The 22,874-nt window shown below is 38.9% G+C and overlaps 7 non-coding genes across 7 annotated transcripts; 1 reads left to right on the top strand and 6 right to left on the bottom strand.

Annotated features, from left to right (window-relative positions):
• Positions 1–407: 407 nt before the first annotated feature.
• Trnaq-cug lies at positions 408–479 on the bottom strand. The gene has a single exon. It is a non-coding gene; the product is annotated as a tRNA-Gln (tRNA).
• Positions 480–17,720: 17,241 nt separating this feature from the next.
• Positions 17,721–17,792, bottom strand: Trnaq-cug. Its single transcript has one exon. It is a non-coding gene; the product is annotated as a tRNA-Gln (tRNA).
• A 120-nt stretch (positions 17,793–17,912) lies between these two features.
• On the bottom strand, positions 17,913–17,994 carry Trnas-gcu. Its single transcript has one exon. It is a non-coding gene; the product is annotated as a tRNA-Ser (tRNA).
• A 126-nt stretch (positions 17,995–18,120) lies between these two features.
• Trnak-uuu lies at positions 18,121–18,193 on the bottom strand. The gene has a single exon. It is a non-coding gene; the product is annotated as a tRNA-Lys (tRNA).
• A 434-nt stretch (positions 18,194–18,627) lies between these two features.
• Trnam-cau lies at positions 18,628–18,700 on the top strand. The gene has a single exon. It is a non-coding gene; the product is annotated as a tRNA-Met (tRNA).
• A 460-nt stretch (positions 18,701–19,160) lies between these two features.
• Trnaq-cug lies at positions 19,161–19,232 on the bottom strand. Its single transcript has one exon. It is a non-coding gene; the product is annotated as a tRNA-Gln (tRNA).
• Positions 19,233–19,352: 120 nt separating this feature from the next.
• On the bottom strand, positions 19,353–19,434 carry Trnas-gcu. The gene has a single exon. It is a non-coding gene; the product is annotated as a tRNA-Ser (tRNA).
• Between the last annotated feature and the right edge of the window lie 3,440 nt (positions 19,435–22,874).

The following is a 22,874-nucleotide window of genomic DNA, read 5'->3' as shown; positions in this document are numbered from 1 at the left end:
CCTCCCGTGGCTGGGTTCGGGTACTACTCTCTGCCAGAGCGGTGAGTTAACCCGATCCTTACAGTTTTTACGTCGATGGGGTTGTGCTCGCCACTACGAAAGTGTTGTTTGCTAATTGTAGGCTGTTTGCAAGATATAGTGTCCCTCGGATGTATTTGGGGATGGATGCAATCAGACATACTTTGAAGTGGCAATGGCGGTGACTTGAAGAAATAACGATTTGCAACGAACATGTACAGCACCCTCCGACAGCCTGGCGTAATAACGTACTGTTGTGCAATAACTCACCATAATCAAGTACCCTAATCCATCAGCAACGCAGTCCATAAACTCTAAAAGAGAGGGTTGCACTGTGGGAAAAAGTCTTGACTGGCCTTTCTTGCAACGATCTCGCTATCTAGTAAAATAGGTCCTACTGAGATTTGAACTCAGATTGTCAGAGTCAGAGTCTGAAGTGCTAACCATTACACCATAGAACCTTGATAAGTATCTTACCGTGGCTTGAAAACTAAGTTTCTACATTGAAATGCTATGAACCTCTGATCACTGCATAGCAATTGGAGTGCGTTACAGTTGCCAATATCCCTAACTACTCCTTTCGACGAGGATCCCACATAACACAGGACCGTCCTACGGATGTTTGACAGATGTCGTCAGACATCCGCAAAAGAGGGCGTTCCGAGGTCGTCCTAACGTTAGAAGACCTACCCAAATCAGCGCCTACGGACATAGAACGGACATCCAAGTTCCACTCCGTAGAAATAAATATTTATTTCCTGTCTCTATCTCTTCCTCTAACATTTCTTTTATATTTCGTTCTTTATTGCATATCTATTTCTTACTTGAAATTTTTTTTAAAAGAAGTTTATACTTTAACGAGATTCGAACCCGGAACGACTGAGTGGAATCCCAGTGCTTTACCGTCACTATTAAATTGTAACACATTTGACTCATAATACCTTTTATTTCACTTGGAAGAATATCGAAATGAGAACTAGTACAGACAGTACAGACTTCAAACGAAACTTCATGGGGCAAGAGAGTGACAGAGAGGGAGAGAGGGAGTGAAGCTAAACAGCATCCTTTTTGGGCAGGATGGTTCAGCAACCATAGATTGCTGAACCGTTGCAATTTAGTCTCATCACACCTCCTTAAATTGCATTGTGGTGAAATGAAGACTTTAGAATCGCGATCCTGTGATTGGCCCCTCGACGACTCCAAGTTGAGATCTAAGGATACAAAAACGGTTGCCACTCAGCGGCTTTGTGAATATGTCGGCTAGTTGAGATTCTGAGGAGACGTGGGAGATATTAATTGTTCCATTCGACTGTTGATCCCTGAGGAAATGATACTTAACATCGATGTGTTTTGACCGTGAATGATGTTCTGGATTGTGAGTTATCGCGATGGCGCTTTTGTTGTCACAATAAAGATTAGTGGGGGATTTTTGAACTGCTCCAATTTGTGCTGTTAAACGACGTAGCCAAACGGCTTCTCTTGAACTGTCGCTGGCCGCAATATACTCCGATTCCATTGTAGATAATGCCACGCAGTTTTGGCGTCGACTGGACCAAGTAATAGCTCCCTGGTTGAACATGAATACGAATCCTGAAGTGGAGCGTCTTGTATCCGTATCTCCGGCGTAGTCTGCGTCTGAGAAGGCAGAGAGTGTGTCGATGTCTATACCTGCACCAGTAAATTGAAGCCCGAATCGGCGCGTTGATGCTAGATACTTGAGTACTTTCTTGGCTGCACTCCAGTGAGACTCGCCTGGATTTTCGCAGAATCTGGCCAACTGATTCACCGCGTAGGTGATGTCAGGACAAAAAGTGATGGCAGCGTACATGAGGCTTCCTATGACTTGTCGGTAAGGAATACTTCTCATTTTTGCTGTTGTCTCGACATATGCAGGTTTCATGTCACGGGATAGGCGAAGGCTGGGTTCAGCGGGAATGCGGACCGGATTACATTCTGTCATGTTGAACTTGACCAGTACTTTTTCGATGTATGAAGGCGATGATAGGTGGAGCGTCTTATTCGGTCTGTCTCGATTGATGTTTAAGCCGACGAAATGTTCTGCCGGACCTGCCTTCATCTTGTATTCTTCTCGTAGATGGTCGATAACTGATTGGCCTGCTGACTTATCACTGAAGGCGAATAGCCCATCGTCGACCCATATGGCCAGGATCATGATGTCACCTCCTGACAGGCGAGTGTACACGCAAGGGTCTGCTTCACTTTGAGTGAACAGCAAGTTGACTAGAGATCGATGAATTTTCTTATTCCATAGTCTTGAAGCTTGCTTAAGGCCATAAAGGCCTTTGTTCAGGCGACACACGTAGTTTTCAGAATCTTCTGTGACGTATCCTTCCGGCTGATGGATGAATAGTTCTTGGTCGATTTCGCCATACAAAAAGGCGGTTTGGACGTCTATCTGCAGAAGGTGTAGGTCACGTGAAGCTGCTAACGCTAGGATGGATCGCAGGGAGTCGTATCTAACGACAGGTGCAAACGTTTCAGTGTAGTCGATCCCATGTTGTTGTTTAAAGCCTTTCGCTACAAAGCGAGCCTTAAAAATAACAACATTCCCTTCTTTGTCTCTTTTTGCTTTGTACTGCCATCTGCATGGAATGACTGCGCTGTTGCGGGGAGCAGGTACCAGCGTCCAGGTGTTGTTTTCTTTTAACGAGGCGATTTCTTTGTCCATGCCAATTCTCCATTGTTCAGCACGAGGGGACGCGATGGCTTCTTGGTAGCTTTGAGGCTCTTTGTAGAGAAGATCAAGAGCTTGCATTGCCTGGGAATGATAAGTCTTGATTTGGATTTCACCTCCTGTGCTGTCTGAGGGCCATTGTTTCTTCGGGATGAGTCCTCGTTTCGATTTTCGTAGTTCCGGTTGAGGGAGAGGCTGAGAGGATTGTTCTGTGCTGTTGTGTTGATCAATTTTCTTGTGTTCAGTCAGTAGTGGTTGGTCAATATTTGTCACATGTGTGACTTCTTCCATGAATTTAACGCCTCGACTTGTGATCACTTTACGGTCTTTTGCAACTTCTTCCATGAATTTAACGTCTCGACTTGTGATCACTTTGCGGTCTTTTGCAACGTATACAAGATACGCTTTGACTGTTTCACTGTACCCGACGAACAAACCTTCCACGGCCTTGGGGTCGAGTTTGCGACGGTCTGCATCGGGGACATGTACGAATGCTCTAGTACCAAAAGCACGGAGATGCGATACATTAGGTTTCTTGCCGTACCAAAACTCATACGGTGTTGATTTGAATCCGTCGCGGAGGATGCGGTTTTGAGTGTAGATGGTGTAGTTTACTGCTGCTGGCCACAGGTGAAGAGGAATCTGCTTTGCATGTAGTGCTGTTCGGACTACTTCAACGGTTGTTCTATTATCCCTTTCGGCAACACCGTTTTGTTGTGGGGTATGAGCGGCGCTGGTTTGGTGCAAGATCCCCTGTGATGACAGCCAGTTTTCGAAAGAGTTGCTTTTAAACTCTCCTCCACCGTCTGATCGAAAGATACGAGGTCTCTTGCGAGTATCTGTATACATTCGTTCGGCAAATGCTTTGAAGCAGTCTGGTGTCTCCGACTTGTGTTTCATGGTGTATGCAGCTTTAAATCCGGAGAAATCATCCTTGAAGATGCAATAAAATCGTTTTCCTGTGGATGATGGGACGTTCATCTCAACAAGATCGGAGTGGATAATTCCACCAACTTCTTCTGCTCTTTCTCTTCCTTTTGGAAATGGCATTCGATGCATTTTTCCTATAATACAGGGGTCACATGGTGCAGCAGATGATTCTCCAATTATATTCAGTCCAACGACGGAGTTAGATGTAATCATCTTTCTTATCGTGTCATGATTGACATGAGCTAGGCGTTCATGCCAGACATCGAACGAAGCGCCACTGCTGATCGCGGCTTTGGCATTTACTTTCTCTTGAGTCAATAAATCCAGTTAATAGAGAGATTGGCCTACACGCCTTCCAACCATGAAGAGAGATTCGCCATGAACAATTTCGACGTCGGAACCAGAGAATGTGACTTTGTACCCGAGTTCAGTGATGACAGGAATGGAGATTAGGTTTATACCTATGTCTGGTATAAAGAGTACATCTTTGATGGTTCCTGATATAAGTTGGCCGTTGATCTTGGTCTTTATTGGTATGTCTCCTCTACCATGGGCATAAATAACCTTCTTGCCAATTCCGGTTATGGTCAGCTTTCCGGGTGTAATCGAGTTGAAGTTGGTGAACAGGTGTCTCTGATCGGACATGTGTTGAGTTGCCCCGGAATCGGCAAACCAGTTCATTGTTGACGATGATGCAAGACCAAAAATAGATACGAAGGAAAAATTCTTTGCCTTCGGTTCGGGTACATTTGCTATGTTTCTCTTGTTCTGTGAGCCACCTTGTTCTTCATCTGTGTCTCTGTCGCGTTTGCTTGGTCGATGGTCTCTGGTCCAATGATTTGTACGGTGACATACAGAACAATAGCGGTTTGGCCTGTACTGGTGGTTTTCAGATCGGTTGAACGGAGCTTTGTTGCTTGGGTGGCCGTTGGGTGCATCTCGTCGTGGAGGGTGATAGTTTGCTTTTAAAGCTTCTCGTTCTTCGTGCCGAGGTACGTTGCTTTCAGACTGCCTTCGTTTTATTTTTCGTTCCTCTTGTATAAGCCTGGCTCTCAGATTGTCAAGTGTCTTGTCATCGACTGGCATACTGTCCCATGCAGTTTCCATATGCTCAAATGATTTTGGCAAGGTGGACAAGATCTTGGCCACGATTTCGTCGTCGCTCACGTTAACATCTAATTCCTTCAGTTGAGACGCCATTGTTTCAATATCAGTGACGTGTGTCATGATATCTGTGCCTTCTTGATAGTTCAGTGAGAGGAATTCTCTGTGTAGTAGATGTTTATTATCGGCTGCTCTCTGGAGGTACTGAGTGGACATTCTAGTCCACATTTCATTAGCCGTTCTACATATCATGAGGCCTAAAGTTTTACACGAAGAATTAGTTTCTTGTCTCAGTTATTGCTTGTCAAAGATAGATACCTTTTTGACGTTCTTTATCATTAGTTTGGTAAATCATAATTCGAGCTAAGCAGTCTCTTTGTCTCAATTGTCTGATTGCATCAATGTTGATTGGAATCGGGTGATTGTTTTCATCCTCAAAATTTGCATCTTCAGCATATTGTTCATCAGGGTGTCTATCGTAGCCCTGGGGAGATTTGACAAAAGCAACATGTCCTCTCCGACTTAAGACAAGTCTTTGTCTGAAACTTTTTCATGTAACAGACAAAGACATGTCTTAAGTTTTCCTTATTTTTATTACATTGCCTCCTTATATTTGTTATACATTTATTTTATCCCTTTTCAATTCACAGCATAAACGTCCAAACGTTTATATTCCCTTTCATAATTTTCTAAAAAAATTTCTGTTTTAATGGTATGGGTGACATAAAAAATTTCAGACAAAGACATGTCTTAAGTTTTCCTTATTTTTATTACATTGCCTCCTTATATTTAATATACATTTATTTTATCCCTTTTCAATTCACAGCATAAACGTCCAAACGTTTATATTCCCTTTCATAATTTTCTAAAAAAATTTCTGTTTTAATGGTATGGGTGACATAAAAAATTTCAGACACAGCCTTATCTTAAGTCGCAGAGCATATGTTGAGGGTTGCACATTTTGAGAATTTTTTTTTCTTTTTAACTTAGCATTTCTTTAAAAAACTTAAACCTTAGCGTGAAGCAATTATCAAGTTTACTTCAAATCCAAGAATCTTTCATTTAAAAAATACTTCAGACAAAGCACCGTCTTAAGATTTTATCTATTTTTACGAAAGCGCTATTACCATGTAATTTTGGTGATTATGCAAATTTTTACTAACTAAGAATTTTTTAATTAAATGCGATTCCTTATGAAGATTCGCATTTAACTTAAAAAAATCTAAATTAACTCAAAATAGTACCGAAGTAGAAAAAATAATGTGGCTAAACAAGGAAAATCTTTGTTTTTTTGTAATTTAAGTTTTATTTAATAAAGAATAACACAACTTATTTCTTTTTTAGTAAAGCAATCTTTATTGTTGATTTTTTTAAAGCCAAAAAAGAAATTTAAAAAATTCAGACAAAGCATTTTCAGAAGAATTACCTTGTTGTTTCGATTCGTTCGTTCGGTTAACGGTTCTTTATGGGAACCCAAAACCGGCACTTTTTCATAATACAAATATTTTCAAAATATTTATATATAAATCAGAAAACAATTATATAAATAAAGATGTAAGATTAAAACTGGTAAAAAGTATTATATAAAGAATTATGATTTTCACGAAATTTTGACTTGTCTGAGTCATGGCTACAAAAACATAGGTCAAAACAATATTTATCCTTAATAAAGGTATACTTTAATGGGATGTGAACCATGATCCTCTTCATCATCAATCAGCGCTATAGATCTTATTGCAATTCAAAAGTAGTCAAGAGTATAGGATTAGTCAAGCATAAAACAATTTCTAGTTCGGCTATTGGCCACAGTGGTGCGCATTGGCGTAAGCTGCGCACGACATTTGGCTATGTCGCGTACTTTTGAATTGCAATAAGATCTATAACCACTACATTAGTTCTTTTATACCATGGGAAACTATTTTGAAACGGAATTGATTGTTGTGTGTCATTGTTTTTTGCGTGAAAAATTTTTTAATCGCGATATTCGGTCGTTACCAAACCTTGGCTTCATTTGCCCTACCCCACACACAGATGATCACGAAAAACAATGTTGTTGAAAGTTGGGCTTGAACCACTTTCCTTTAAGTCACATAGCCAGAGCTATAGCCATTATACCAACAGCAGTTTCCCTTAAACAACCTTTTCATAAGTGCAATGTCCTCCGGCGGTAAATTTGGTTTTCACGCATAGCCTCCGGCGGTTTGCACGACAGAGGTCCACGCATGGCCTCCGGCGGTATATTTGCAGGATAGAGAAATCCCGTACACACCTTTACATGACCTTGACATGGCAAGTCTCTGTAAAAATCAAAACGAGGGAAGCTATTGTGGAAAGTGGAATTTCGACCTAAGGTGGAAAAGTTGTAGTCACAACCGCCAGATGTCACCAGTCGTTAAGCAATTAGTTTAGCAGTTTTTCATTTTTTACGGGAGTACTAATTAAGTAAATGTATTTTTTTTTTCTGGTCGCACCGCATATTTTTAGTCTAATTGTTAAGACGAAAAAGTCCGAAATCTATCGTAAAACGCCCGAGTTATGGAGTGTTACAGACAGACAGACAGACAAAGTGACATGGTTTTTTTTGCCCTTCAGGCTCGCAAAAAAAGGAGCAAGCGCTTAAATAACGCTACTTAATGCGCGTCGCTCTAAATTATTATTATTATTTTATTTAATGCGAAGAAAAACTACTGCGGCTGCCTGCAGCGAATGGTCAGACGAGTAACGCGAGCCCGTCCGTTTTTTCAGTGCTTGTCGCTGGTCCGTCCGCTATTTAGCGCTGTCGCCCGTCCGCTGTTTTCGGCGGCTCATTAATATATGCGAAAAATAATCCATTCAAATGTTTTGCGCTAGATCTAGCGCTTTCTAAGCGCGCGTGGCGCTAGCGATTTGTTTGCGATAAACTTGCGCACGATGCGCTAAATATATATTTAGCGCAATTTATTTCATTGTATTATTTACGAAACGCGCAAGCGCTTCGTTAATTTAAATAAACGGTTGTGACAGGGAAAACGATTGCGGCGACTGGATCGACAAGTAGCGGACAAGCGTCCATAATTTTTGCGCTTGCCTCGAGTCCGTTTATAACTTACGAAAAACGCAAGCTTTAAAATGAATGCTTAGCGCTTCTTGCGCGATTTGAGCGTATTATTTTATCATATATTTAAAAAAGCGCAAGCGCTTAAATAACGCTATAGCCCTACTTAATGCGAATCGCTCTGAATTAAATATTTTTATTTAATGCAAAGGAAAACGTCTGCGCTGACTGGTCAGACGAGTAATGTGAGCCCGTCCGCTATTTTCGCTGGTCCTTTCCGGTGTTTTCGGCGGATTATTATAAGCGAAAAATGATTCATTCAAAAGTTTTGCGCTATCTCTAGCGCTATCTAAGCTCGCATGGCGCTAGCTATTGGTTTGCGATAAACCTGCGCGCGATTCGCTAAATTTAGCGCAATTTATTTCATTGTATTATTTACGAACCGCGCAAGCGGTTCGTTAATTTTAATAAAATGTTGCGAAAGGGAAAACGATTGCGTTGAATGGACGATAAGCGTGCACCCGTACATGATAAGCCCATACATTATGAATAAGCTCGCTGGGCCAATTATTTTAAACTGTTCGCGCTGGATCTATAGCGCTATCTAAGCGCGTATGACGCTAGTGAATTACCTGTGATAAACTACGATGTGCTAAATTTAGCGCAATTCCTTTTATATAATAGATACAGTACCCACCAAACTATTAGGTACACCCCCCTATTTTCAATGCATTCTTATGGCACTACGTGTCCTAGAAAAAATGCAATAACTCTTGAACCGCTTGGGCTAGATTTTTTTCCTTTTTGCCCTGAGTAGATCTAATGATGATCTACATTTTTTCTACACATGAAGTTGTCGTAGGATTAACCCCCACGGCGCTACGGTATCGTTCAGTTTATTAGGTACACCCGTTTTCCCCCCATATGCGCCGTGTTAAATACGGCGTTTTCCAAAATTTACAAAAAATACTAAAAATCAAGCTAAAATCTTTTTCTTTGTGCCAAAAGATGCAGAATTCTTCACTCTATGCGAATATAAAGAATAATTTACAATCAAACCAACTCAGAGAACCCTTCCCTATACCTCAAAGTTTTCCACTTCAAAATTTGGCGAAATTGGGCGCCCTCTGCTGGCGAAAGTGCAAGTTTGTTGAAAAAAGTACAAATTTTTAAGTGGAAAACTTTGAGTATAGATCGCTTCGGTAGCGCTAAATCTAGCGCAAAACATTTGAATGAATTATTTTTCGCGTAATGATCAGCCGAAAACACCGGAAGGACCAGCGGAAATAGCGGACGGCTTCGCATTACTCGTCTGACCAGTCAGCGACTCAGCGCAGTCATTTTCCTTTGCATTAAATGAAAAAATAAATTTAGAACAATTCGCGTTAAGTAGCGTTATCTAAGCGCTTGCGCTTTTTTAAATATATGATAAAATAATACGCTCAAATCGCGCAAGAAGCGCTAAGCATTCATTTTAAAGCTTGCGTTTTTCGTAAGTTATAAACGGACTCGACGAGGCAAGCGCAAAAATTATGGACGCTTGTCCGCTACTTGTCGATCCAGTCGCCGCAATCGTTTTCCCTGTCACAACCGTTTATTTAAATTAACGAAGCGCTTGCGCGTTTCGTAAATAATACAAAGAAATAAATTGCGCTAAATATATATTTAGCGCATCGTGCGCAAGTTTATCGCAAACAAATCGCTAGCGCCACGCGCGCTTAGAAAGCGCTAGATCTAGCGCAAAACATTTGAATGGATTATTTTTCGCATATATTAATGAGCCGCCGAAAACAGCGGACGGGCGACAGCGCTAAATAGCGGACGGACCAGCGACAAGCACTGAAAAAACGGACGGGCTCGCGTTACTCGTCTGACCATTCGCTGCAGGCAGCCGCAGTAGTTTTTCTTCGCATTAAATAAAATAATAATAATAATTTAGAGCGACGCGCATTAAGTAGCGTTATTTAAGCGCTTGCTCCTTTTTTTGCGAGCCTGAAGGGCAAAAAAAACCATGTCACTTTGTCTGTCTGTCTGTCTGTAACACTCCATAACTCGGGCGTTTTACGATAGATTTCGGACTTTTTCGTCTTAACAATTAGACTAAAAATATGCGGTGCGACCAGAAAAAAAAATACATTTACTTAATTAGTACTCCCGTAAAAAATGAAAAACTGCTAAACTAATTGCTTAACGACTGGTGACATCTGGCGGTTGTGACTACAACTTTTCCACCTTAGGTCGAAATTCCACTTTCCACAATAGCTTCCCTCGTTTTGATTTTTACAGAGACTTGCCATGTCAAGGTCATGTAAAGGTGTGTACGGGATTTCTCTATCCTGCAAATATACCGCCGGAGGCCATGCGTGGACCTCTGTCGTGCAAACCGCCGGAGGCTATGCGTGAAAACCAAATTTACCGCCGGAGGACATTGCACTTATGAAAAGGTTGTTTAAGGGAAACTGCTGTTGGTATAATGGCTATAGCTCTGGCTATGTGACTTAAAGGAAAGTGGTTCAAGCCCAACTTTCAACAACATTGTTTTTCGTGATCATCTGTGTGTGGGGTAGGGCAAATGAAGCCAAGGTTTGGTAACGACCGAATATCGCGATTAAAAAATTTTTCACGCAAAAAACAATGACACACAACAATCAATTCCGTTTCAAAATAGTTTCCCATGGTATAAAAGAACTAATGTAGTGGTTATAGATCTTATTGCAATTCAAAAGTACGCGACATAGCCAAATGTCGTGCGCAGCTTACGCCAATGCGCACCACTGTGGCCAATAGCCGAACTAAAAATTGTTTTATGCTTGACTAATCCTATACTCTTGACTACTTTTGAATTGCAATAAGATCTATAGCGCTGATTGATGATGAAGAGGATCATGGTTCACATCCCATTAAAGTATACCTTTATTAAGGATAAATATTGTTTTGACCTATGTTTTTGTAGCCATGACTCAGACAAGTCAAAATTTCGTGAAAATCATAATTCTTTATATAATACTTTTTACCAGTTTTAATCTTACATCTTTATTTATATAATTGTTTTCTGATTTATATATAAATATTTTGAAAATATTTGTATTATGAAAAAGTGCCGGTTTTGGGTTCCCATAAAGAACCGTTAACCGAACGAACGAATCGAAACAACAAGGTAATTCTTCTGAAAATGCTTTGTCTGAATTTTTTAAATTTCTTTTTTGGCTTTAAAAAAATCAACAATAAAGATTGCTTTACTAAAAAAGAAATAAGTTGTGTTATTCTTTATTAAATAAAACTTAAATTACAAAAAAACAAAGATTTTCCTTGTTTAGCCACATTATTTTTTCTACTTCGGTACTATTTTGAGTTAATTTAGATTTTTTTAAATTAAATGCGAATCTTTATAAGGAATCGCATTTAATTAAAAAATTCTTAGTTAGTAAAAATTTGCATAATCACCAAAATTACATGGTAATAGCGCTTTCGTAAAAATAGATAAAATCTTAAGACGGTGCTTTGTCTGAAGTATTTTTTAAATGAAAGATTCTTGGATTTGAAGTAAACTTGATAATTGCTTTACGCTAAGGTTTAAGTTTTTTAAAGAAATGCTAAGTTAAAAAGAAAAAAAAATTCTCAAAATGTGCAACCCTCAACATATGCTCTGCGACTTAAGATAAGGCTGTGTCTGAAATTTTTTATGTCACCCATACCATTAAAACAGAAAATTTTTTAGAAAATTATGAAAGGAAATATAAACGTTTGGACGTTTATGCTGTGAATTGAAAAGGGATAAAATAAATGTATAACAAATATAAGGAGGCAATGTAATAAAAATAAGGAAAACTTAAGACATGTCTTTGTCTGAAATTTTTTATGTCACCCATACCATTAAAACAGAAATTTTTTTAGAAAATTATGAAAGGGAATATAAACGTTTGGACGTTTATGCTGTGAATTGAAAAGGGATAAAATAAATGTATAACAAATATAAGGAGGCAATGTAATAAAAATAAGGAAAACTAAAGACATGTCTTTGTCTGTTACATGAAAAAGTTTCAGACAAAGACTTGTCTTAAGTCGGAGAGGACATGTTGGACAAAAGGTACATTGTTCGATTAATTTATCATGAACAGCATTTGATCGTAATCAAGTGGTTTAAGTTTAAATTGAGAATCTCCTTTGTTGAAGGACAGCACATTTACCTCGACTAAGTCTTGGAGTCCACTGAGTTCGAGTTGCATGGTAAGTCCATGCTTCCATTGTTGAAAGTTGGTTCCATCAAACTTCTCAATATGTTTAACATCAATACGTGGTATTGGATCCATACTGTCACTTCTTCAGCAGTTGTACTGCTGGATGATCTGTGAATAAAAAAGGAGAGAGGTTTCCTACATTGTCTCAACATGTGTTCGCAAAATTATCCCCCTCTTTTTTAGTTATCAGATCAGTTTTTAAGTAACATTCGGCTAAAAAGAAGCCTGGGCCCATAACCTATTAAATTGTAACACATTTGACTCACAATACCTTTTATTTCACTTGGAAGAATATCGAAATGAGAACTAGTACAGACAGTACAGTCTTCAAACGAAACTTCATGGGGCAAGAGAGTGACAGAGAGGGAGAGAGGGAGTGAAGCTAAACAGCATTCTTTTTGGGCAGGATGGTTCAGCAACCATAGATTGCTGAACCGTTGCAATTTAGTCTCAACAGTCACGCCATTATTAGATATAAATATTATATAAGTCTTGGGACATATTCTTACGAGTATTCTTTTAAGTCTTTGAAATAAGCCTTCGTTCGCAATAAAGGCACATTTTCATGAGAATCCGAATAATTCTTTTTTAAATTTCAACAATGAAACGTTTACGGAATCAGTTAAACTAACGTGTCTGATGTGATATCTTTATAGCCTGAAATTTGTATGTTAAACTTATTTCGTTTATGAACTCATTTTAAACAACCCGATTACGCAAATTTAATGTTATTTTAACTTTATTTTAAAAAATAAAGTTTCTTCTCATCCATATCATGTCTGAAGGCAAACAAAATTTCGAAAACAATTTTTCTACCTAAAGGAATTTTTAAAATCGCGCCTTTGCGGCTGATATTTTTTGTAAAAACAAGTAAAAATTCAACGTCTTCAAAGAAAATTACGTTACGTGATTAAATATCTATACTTGGATGTATTATGGATGTCAATAGGATGTTGTTTTTACTCATTCTAGGGACAACCAATACGTATAGCCATTGGACATCCATTTAACATCCCGTACGGGACATGGCTGTCAATCGGATATGCGGCTCTCATTCGGACATCAGACGGATGAAGTGTGCTATGTGGGATGGGATTCGAACCCATGCGTGCAATGCACAATGGATTAGCAGTCCATCACCTTAACCGCTCGGTCACCTCGTCGACATTTTATTCCTTAACGTTTTTCATCTAAAGCCAGATTAACTCAGTTAACTGTACCATTGAAATACAGAATAATTATCCCGTATCGAACACCACCACATATCTAGTACACATCCCACGTTTCACGCCCAATGAGGGACTTGAACCCTCGACCTCAGGATTAAAATTTCCCACGCTCTACCGTCTGAGCTAACCGGGCTGTATTACTTCCCTATCAACAATTCAGTGAAGATCGTATGAACAGTAATAATAAATTCCATTCTTGTTAAAGGCTTAAAACATGACTTCACTAGTAAAGACATGATTCAAACCTGATCACTTTCTGTTCAAAAAAAGTAGTGGTTTCTTACAATTAGTATTGTTCGTCGTATAACATGGTTTTGTGGCGCAATGGATAACGCGCCTGACTACGGATCAGGAGATTCCAAGTACGACTCCTGGCAAGCTCGATTAATTTGCTTTCAAGGAAGACAGTTGGTACCACTTTGCTAAAGCGTTCAAGGACGATGGCCGCCTTGATAGCGCAGAAAATAAAGAATGTTTTACAATAAAATCAACTCAGAGAACCCTTCCCTATAGACCTTTTTAAGATTGCTCGGTGTAAGCAGAGCGAAAAGTCGTGCGGCTAGTCGACTAGTGCGCACCATGGCGGGGGATAGCCGTAACTAGCTGCAGACTTGGCTTGATTCTTCTAATCACCTTGTTGTTCTGCTCTATGTTACTGTAGTCTGCTAGTGTATTAAAAGATAAAAATGTCCGTTTTCAAGTTTCAGTTGTCTCAATTAGTGCTTTCTTTAGTTGAAGAGGACCGTGATTTGTATTATAAAACACTAGAGTTCCTGAAGTGCCACGATCCCCTCGTAATACCTCTACAGTTATTTAAAAGTGGAAAATCTTCATCTAAGTATCTTCCCCCCATAGAGAAATTTCATTTGAGACTCTATCTTGTTTACGAACGCGATATAACTGACAGTGAAAAATACGAGGCCTACAAAAATCTTGATTTTGAACAGTATCTAACAAACACATTTACTGACAAATTGTTAGTGTTTCCTCTTTGCAGTGGTGTTGTGATTATACGCACACATGTTACTCATTCACAGTCCCTTTCAAATAAACCTGCAAGGCCATGGGTAGCTCTTCACCAAACTGGAAAAATCCTTCGTGCTTTTTGTGATTGTGCTGCTGGGTAACTTTACACTTTTTTGTTATTGTGTTATTGATTTGTGTACTAATTTTGTGTTTGTATTTAACTGATACCGACAACAATCTAATTCTCAGGCTAGGTAGTGTGTGTATCCATGTAAGTGCCCTTTTACAATTAGCAGTATCAGCACGACAGGATTCATCAACCACTGCTGATGACAATGATGTTGGTATTCCGATTACATCACTACCATGCTATTGGAATCAGCCTGGGAAAGGACCAGTAAGTTGACAGCTAACATATATTTCATTCAAAGCCTCATTCGATTTTTGTCAACATAGGTTACAATTGGGAAAATAGCTGATTTAGATGTACACATTCCCAGAAAGAAAGAAGTTCCACTTCATGATATCCTAGAGGTTACTGATGTAGAACATCAACGTACAAATGAAGCTCTCAAAAAGCTAAAAAAGTTGCCTGTTGTACTGTCCTGTGTACCTGAGTACGCACATTCATTTCAGCCTCCAGCTGAAACACATATTTTACCAAAAGCACTGTCAGAATTGTACAATCCTCATTTTGAAGGAAAATATGAGCTTGAAGTGAATGAAGAATGTGAAAGAATATTTTCAGAGATCAGAATTTCAATTGAAGAACAACGTTCAGTTGAGATCGTAACCAAAAATCAAAGTGAATGTGAGGAGTGGGAGCAGCAGCGAAGTGGAAGAATTACGGGTACTAAGATCCACGAAATTTTAAAAAGAGATCCAAGTAAAGAAGTGAGTGGTGGGGAAATAAAGTTCCTTTTAGAAATGTGTTACCCTGAAATTATTACATTTAAAGGAAACATGTACACAAGGTAAACCATTTATTTACAATTCTATTGCACTTGGTGTTTGATATCTTTTCTTTTTCTAGATATGGTCAACGAAATGAGCCAAAGGCTATTAGCCTGCTAGAAAGTACAATTAATTCAAGGAAGACACACGAAAACTTTCTGTGCGAACCTGTGGGATTAATTATTTCAAAAAGTCATCCCTATCTTGCTGCGTCTCCTGATAGAATCTTCACTTGCATCTGCCATGGCCGTGGTTTAGTTGAAGTAAAATGTCCTTATTTAGTAAAAGGGAAAAGTATCAGGGAGTACGCTAAGAATAATAAAGGTTTCTGCTTATTGTTGGACGAAAGCACAAATGAACTACGCCTATATCACAATCATGAGTATTATTCTCAGGTACAACAATTTCAAACAAAATTTCACACTTTTTGCAATGTTAAATTATTTTTAATCTCTTAGGTTCAATTGCAGCTTTTTGTATCAGAGCTGCCCCTTGCACTTTTTGTTGTGTTTAACGGCAACAAAGTAGTCGAATACGTTACAGTGCAAAGGAATGAAGATGTAATTGAAATGATGGCAGCTAAAGGCAAACTTTTCTTTGTTAACTTCATCCTTCCTGAACTCGTAGCAAAAAGATATAGTTACGTGAAGGAAATTCCACAACCAGCTACATCCTCTCAACAAAGTGCGCTCAGTGATCACTTAAATCAATTTATTTGTTATTGTCAAGATCCACAAAAAATTGAGGAAACAATTATCTGTGCAAGTTCATTCTGTGTAATTAACGAATTCCACAAGTCCTGTACCGGATCAAAAAGATTATCTAAAAGTTGGACGTGCATATTCTGTAAAAAAGAAACTGCTTCAAGGAAAAGAAAAACTGGACCAATCAATCAGCAAACTTGTGCAAGTTCCATGGAGTTGACAGATAATACCTTAAATCAAGCTCCAAGAATGAATGGTACATTTTAAAAAAGTTTATTTCTTTTGTTTACCTACATTAGCCTACATATTTCTTTTGACTTTCACAGACACTATGAATGAATGTGAGGCTTTATCCTGTGATGTTATGACAGTTCCTGATAATACTTCCTCAACGAAACAACTTCAATCTAAATCTAACTCAAGGAAAAGTCTCAACTCAGCTACAAGGAAAAGAACAAGTGGACCAATCAATCAGCAAAGTTGTGCAAGTACCATGAAGTTGACAGATAATACGTTAAATCAATCTCCAAGAGTGAATGGTAAATTTTAAAAAAGTTTATTTCTTTTGTTTAACTACATTACCCTACTTTTTCTTTTGACTTTCATAGACACCATGAATGAATGTGAGACTGCATCCTGTGATGTTATGGTAGTTCCTGATAATACTTCCACAACCGAACAACTTCAATCTAAATCTCACTTTAGTGAGGAGAATGTCCCACCTCAAATGCTGCCAAATCCTTCTAGGAAAAGAGGAAGACCAAAGAAGATAACTGAAAATAAGAACACAGAAAGTAATTTAGTGAATCTAAGTCTATCAAACCGTCCTAATGTTGGTTGCGTTCCTAATAAAGCCTGTGATACTCCAAATGTTCTAAGTGATGTAAGCCGCCTCGGTATGAAAAGAAAAGCATTGCGGGTGTTAAATAAATAATAAAGAATGAACAAAATTGTTTTCACCCACATTTATTACAAAATAACTTGAAAACGGACATTTTTATCTTTTAATACACTAGCAGACTACAGTAACATAGAGCAGAACAACAAGGTGATTCGAAGAATCAAGCCAAGTCTGCAGCTAGTTACGGCTATCCCCCGCCATGGTGCGCACTAGTCGACTAGCCGCACGACTTTTCGCTCTGCTTACACCGAGCAATCTTAAAAAGGTCTATACCCTAAAGTTTTCCACTTCAAAATTTTTACTTTTTACTACACACTTGCACTGTCGCCCCCATAGGCATTAGAAATTTCGACAAATTTTGAAGTGGAAAACTTTGAGGTATAGGGAAGGGTTCTCTGAGTTGATTTTATTGTAAATCATTCTTTATATTCGTATAGAGTGAAGAATTGTGGTTTTTTTGGCACAAAGAAAAAATTTTTAGCTTTACTTTTAGTATTTTTTATAAATTTTTGAAAACGCCGTATTTAACACGGCGCATATGGGGGAAAACGGGTGTACCTAATAAACTGAACGATACCGTAGCGCCGTGGGGGTTAATCCTACGACAACTTCATGTGTAGAAAAAATGTAGATCATCATTAGATCTACTCAGGGCCAAAGGGAAAAAAATCTAGCCCAAGCGGTTCAAGAGTTATTGCATTTTATCTAGGACACGTAGTGCCATAAGAATAAACTGAAAATAGGGGGGTGTACCTAATAGTTTGGTGGGTACTGTACAGCACCCTCCGACAGCCTGGCGTAATAACGTACTGTTGTACAATAACTCACCATAATCAAGTACCCTAATCCATCAGCAACGCAGTGCATAAACTCTAAAAGAGAGGGTTGCACTGTGGGAAAAAGTCTTGACTGGCCTTTCTTGCAACGATCTCGCTATCTAGTAAAATAGGTCCTACTGAGATTTGAACTCAGATTGTCAGAGTCAGAGTCTGAAGTGCTAACCATTACACCATAGAACCTTGATAAATTTCCTACCGTGGCTTGAAGACTAAGTTTCTACATTGAAATGCTATGAACCTCTGATCACTGCATAGCAATTGGAGTGCGTTACAGTTGCCAATATCCCTAACTACTCCTTTCGACGAGGATGGGATTCGAACCCATGCGTGCAATGCACAATGGATTAGCAGTCCATCACCTTAACCGCTCGGTCACCTCGTCGACATTTTATTCCTTATTGTTTTTCATCTAAAGCCAGATTATCTCAGTTTATCTGCACCATTGAATTACAGAATAATTATCCCGTATCGAACACCACCACATATCTAGTACACATCCCACGTTTCACGCCCGATGAGGGACTTGAACCCTCGACCTCAGGATTAAAAGTCCCGCGCTCTACCGTCTGAGCTAACCGGGCTGTATTACATTCCTATCAACAATTTAGTGAAGATCGTATGAACAGTAATAATAAATTCAATTCTTGTTAAAGGCTTAAAACATGACTTCACTAGTAAAGACATGATTCAAACCTGATCACTTTCTGTCCAAAACAAGTAGTTGTTTCTTACAATTAGTATTGTTCGTCGTGTAACATGGGGTTTGTTTAAAGGCTTAAAACACGACTTCACTAGTAAAGACATGATTCAAACCTGATCACTTTCTGTTCAAAACAAGTAGTGGTTTCTTTCAATTAGTATTGTTCGTCGTATAACATGGGTTTGTGGCGCAATGGATAACGCGCCTTACTACGGATCAGGAGATTCCAGGTTCTACTCCTGGCAAGCTCGATTTACTTGCGTTTCAAGGAAGACAGTTGGTACCACTTTGTTATAGCGTTCAAGGACGATGGCCGCCTCGATAGCGCAGTAGGCAGCGCGCGAGTCTCATAATCTCGAGGTCGTGAGTTCGAACCTCACTCGGGGCATTTGTTTCATTTTACCTCTTGAAAAAATTCATGTCAAACTTTAGAAAGAGCAAAATACTAAACTGTGCTTCGTTTTGAAAAGGATGGAAAGGGTTGTGGTGTTTACGTCGATTATGGTTTTTACGTCGATGGGGTTGTGCTCGCCACTACGAAAGTGTTGTTTGCTAATTGTAGGCCGTTTGCAAGATATAGTGTCCCTCGGATGTATTTGGGGATGGATGCAAACAGACATACTTTGAAGTGGCAATGGCGGTGACTTGAAGAAATAACGATTTGCAACGAACATGTACAGCACCCTCCGACAGCCTGGCGTAATAACGTACTGTTGTACAATAACTCACCATAATCAAGTACCCTAATCCATCAGCAACGCAGTGCATAAACTCTAAAAGAGAGGGTTGCACTGTGGGAAAAAGTCTTGACTGGCCTTTCTTGCAACGATCTCGCTATCTAGTAAAATAGGTCCTACTGAGATTTGAACTCAGATTGTCAGAGTCAGAGTCTGAAGTGCTAACCATTACACCATAGAACCTTGATAAATTTCCTACCGTGGCTTGAAGACTAAGTTTCTACATTGAAATGATATGAATCTCTGAACACTGCATAGCAATTGGAGTGCGTTACAGTTGCCAATATCCCTAAATACTCCTTTCGACGAAGATGGGATTCGAACCCATGCGTGCAATGCACAATGGGTTAGCAGTCCATCACCTTAACCGCTCGGTCACCTCGTCCACATTTTATTCCTTAACGTTTTTCATCTAAAGCCAGATTATCTCAGTTTATCTGCACCATTGAATTACAGAATAATTATCCCGTATTGAACACCACCACATATCTAGTACACATCCCACGTTTCACGCCCGATGAGGGACTTGAACTCTCGACTTCAGGATTAAATGTCCCGCGCTCTACCGTCTGAGCTAACCGGGCTGTATTACCTCCCTATCAACAATTCAGTGAAGATCGTATGAACAGTAATAATAAATTCAATTCTTGTTAAAGGCTTAAAACATGACTTCACTAGTAAAGACATGATTCAAACCTGATCACTTTCTGTTCAAAACAAGTAGTGGTTTCTTACAATTAGTATTGTTCGTCGTATAAAATGGTTTTGTGGCGCAATGGATAACGCGCCTGACTACGGATCAGGAGATTCCAAGTTCAACTCCTGGCAAGCTCGATTAACTTGCGTTTCAAGGAAGACAGTTGGTTCCACTTTGTTAAAGCGTTCAAGGACGATGGCCGCCTCGATAGCGCAGAAAATAAAGAATGTTTTACAATAAAATCAACTCAGAGAACCCTTCCCTATAGACCTTTTCAAGATTGCTCGGTGTAAGCAGAGCGAAAAGTCGTGCGGCTAGTCGACTAGTGCGCACCATGGCGGGGGATAGCCGTAACTAGCTGCAGACTTGGCTTGATTCTTCGAATCACCTTGTTGTTCTGCTCTATGTTACTGTAGTCTGCTAGTGTATTAAAAGATAAAAATGTCCGTTTTCAAGTTTCAGTTGTCTCAATTAGTGCTTTCTTTAGTTGAAGAGGACCGTGATTTGTATTATAAAACACTAGAGTTCCTGAAGTGCCACGATCCCCTCGTAATACCTCTACAGTTATTTAAAAGTGGAAAATCTTCATCTAAGTATCTTCCCCCCATAGAGAAATTTCATTTGAGACTCTATCTTGTTTACGAACGCGATATAACTGACAGTGAAAAATACGAGGCCTACAAAAATCTTGATTCTGAACAGTATCTAACAAACACATTTACTGACAAATTGTTAGTGTTTCCTCTTTGCAGTGGTGTTGTGATTATACGCACACATGTTACTCATTCACAGTCCCTTTCAAATAAACCTGCAAGGCCATGGGTAGCTCTTCACCAAACTGGAAAAATCCTTCGTGCTTTTTGTGATTGTGCTGCTGGGTAACTTTACACTTTTTTGTTATTGTGTTATTGATTTGTGTACTAATTTTGTGTTTGTATTTAACTGATACCGACAACAATCTAATTCTCAGGCTAGGTAGTGTGTGTATCCATGTAAGTGCCCTTTTACAATTAGCAGTATCAGCACGACAGGATTCATCAACCACTGCTGATGACAATGATGTTGGTATTCCGATTACATCACTACCATGCTATTGGAATCAGCCTGGGAAAGGACCAGTAAGTTGACAGCTAACATATATTTCATTCAAAGCCTCATTCGATTTTTGTCAACATAGGTTACAATTGGGAAAATAGCTGATTTAGATGTACACATTCCCAGAAAGAAAGAAGTTCCACTTAATGATATCCTAGAGGTTACTGATGTAGAACATCAACGTACAAATGAAGCTCTCAAAAAGCTAAAAAAGTTGCCTGTTGTACTGTCCTGTGTACCTGAGTACGCACATTCATTTCAGCCTCCAGCTGAAACACATATTTTACCAAAAGCACTGTCAGAATTGTACAATCCTCATTTTGAAGGAAAATATGAGCTTGAAGTGAATGAAGAATGTGAAAGAATATTTTCAGAGATCAGAATTTCAATTGAAGAACAGCGTTCAGTTGAGATCGTAACCAAAAATCAAAGTGAATGTGAGGAGTGGGAGCAGCAGCGAAGTGGAAGAATTACGGGTACTAAGATCCACGAAATTTTAAAAAGAGATCCAAGTAAAGAAGTGAGTGGTGGGGAAATAAAGTTCCTTTTAGAAATGTGTTACCCTGAAATTATTACATTTAAAGGAAACATGTACACAAGGTAAACCATTTATTTACAATTCTATTGCACTTGGTGTTTGATATCTTTTCTTTTTCTAGATATGGTCAACGAAATGAGCCAAAGGCTATTAGCCTGCTAGAAAGTACAATTAATTCAAGGAAGACACACGAAAACTTTCTGTGCGAACCTGTGGGATTAATTATTTCAAAAAGTCATCCCTATCTTGCTGCGTCTCCTGATAGAATCTTCACTTGCATCTGCCATGGCCGTGGTTTAGTTGAAGTAAAATGTCCTTATTTAGTAAAAGGGAAAAGTATCAGGGAGTACGCTAAGAATAATAAAGGTTTCTGCTTATTGTTGGACGAAAGCACAAATGAACTACGCCTAGATCACAATCATGAGTATTACTCTCAGGTACAACAATTTCAAACAAAATTTCACACTTTTTGCAATGTTAAATTATTTTTAATCTCTTAGGTTCAATTGCAGCTTTTTGTATCAGAGCTGCCCCTTGCACTTTTTGTTGTGTTTAACGGCAACAAAGTAGTCGAATACGTTACAGTGCAAAGGAATGAAGATGTAATTGAAATGATGGCAGCTAAAGGCAAACTTTTCTTTGTTAACTTCATCCTTCCTGAACTCGTAGCAAAAAGATATAGTTACGTGAAGGACATTCCACAACCAGCTACATCCTCTCAACAAAGTGCGCTCAGTGATCACTTAAACCAATTTATTTGTTATTGTCAAGATCCACAAAAAATTGAGGAAACAATTATCTGTGCAAGTTCATTCTGTGTAATTAACGAATTCCACAAGTCCTGTACCGGATCAAAAAGATTATCTAAAAGTTGGACGTGCATATTCTGTAAAAAAGAAACTGCTTCAAGGAAAAGAAAAACTGGACCAATCAATCAGCAAACTTGTGCAAGTTCCATGGAGTTGACAGATAATACCTTAAATCAAGCTCCAAGAATGAATGGTACATTTAAAAAAAGTTTATTTCTTTTGTTTACCTACATTAGCCTACATATTTCTTTTGACTTTCACAGACACTATGAATGAATGTGAGGCTGCATCCTGTGATGTTATGACAGTTCCTGATAATACTTCCTCAACGAAACAACTTCAATCTAAATCTAACTCAAGGAAAAGTCTCAACTCAGCTACAAGGAAAAGAACAAGTGGACCAATCAATCAGCAAAGTTGTGCAAGTACCATGAAGTTGACAGATAATACGTTAAATCAATCTCCAAGAGTGAATGGTAAATTTAAAAAAAGTTTATTTCTTTTGTTTAACTACATTACCCTACTTTTTCTTTTGACTTTCATAGACACCATGAATGAATGTGAGACTGCATCCTGTGATGTTATGGTAGTTCCTGATAATACTTCCACAACCGAACAACTTCAATCTAAATCTCACTTTAGTGAGGAGAATGTCCCACCTCAAATGCTGCCAAATCCTTCTAGGA

This window comes from Daphnia pulicaria, chromosome 1, assembly GCF_021234035.1.
Source record: "Daphnia pulicaria isolate SC F1-1A chromosome 1, SC_F0-13Bv2, whole genome shotgun sequence".
NCBI lineage: Eukaryota > Metazoa > Arthropoda > Branchiopoda > Diplostraca > Daphniidae > Daphnia > Daphnia pulicaria.
The sequence above is the reverse complement of the archived record's forward strand: the minus strand, read 5'-3'. Positions and strand labels throughout refer to the sequence as shown.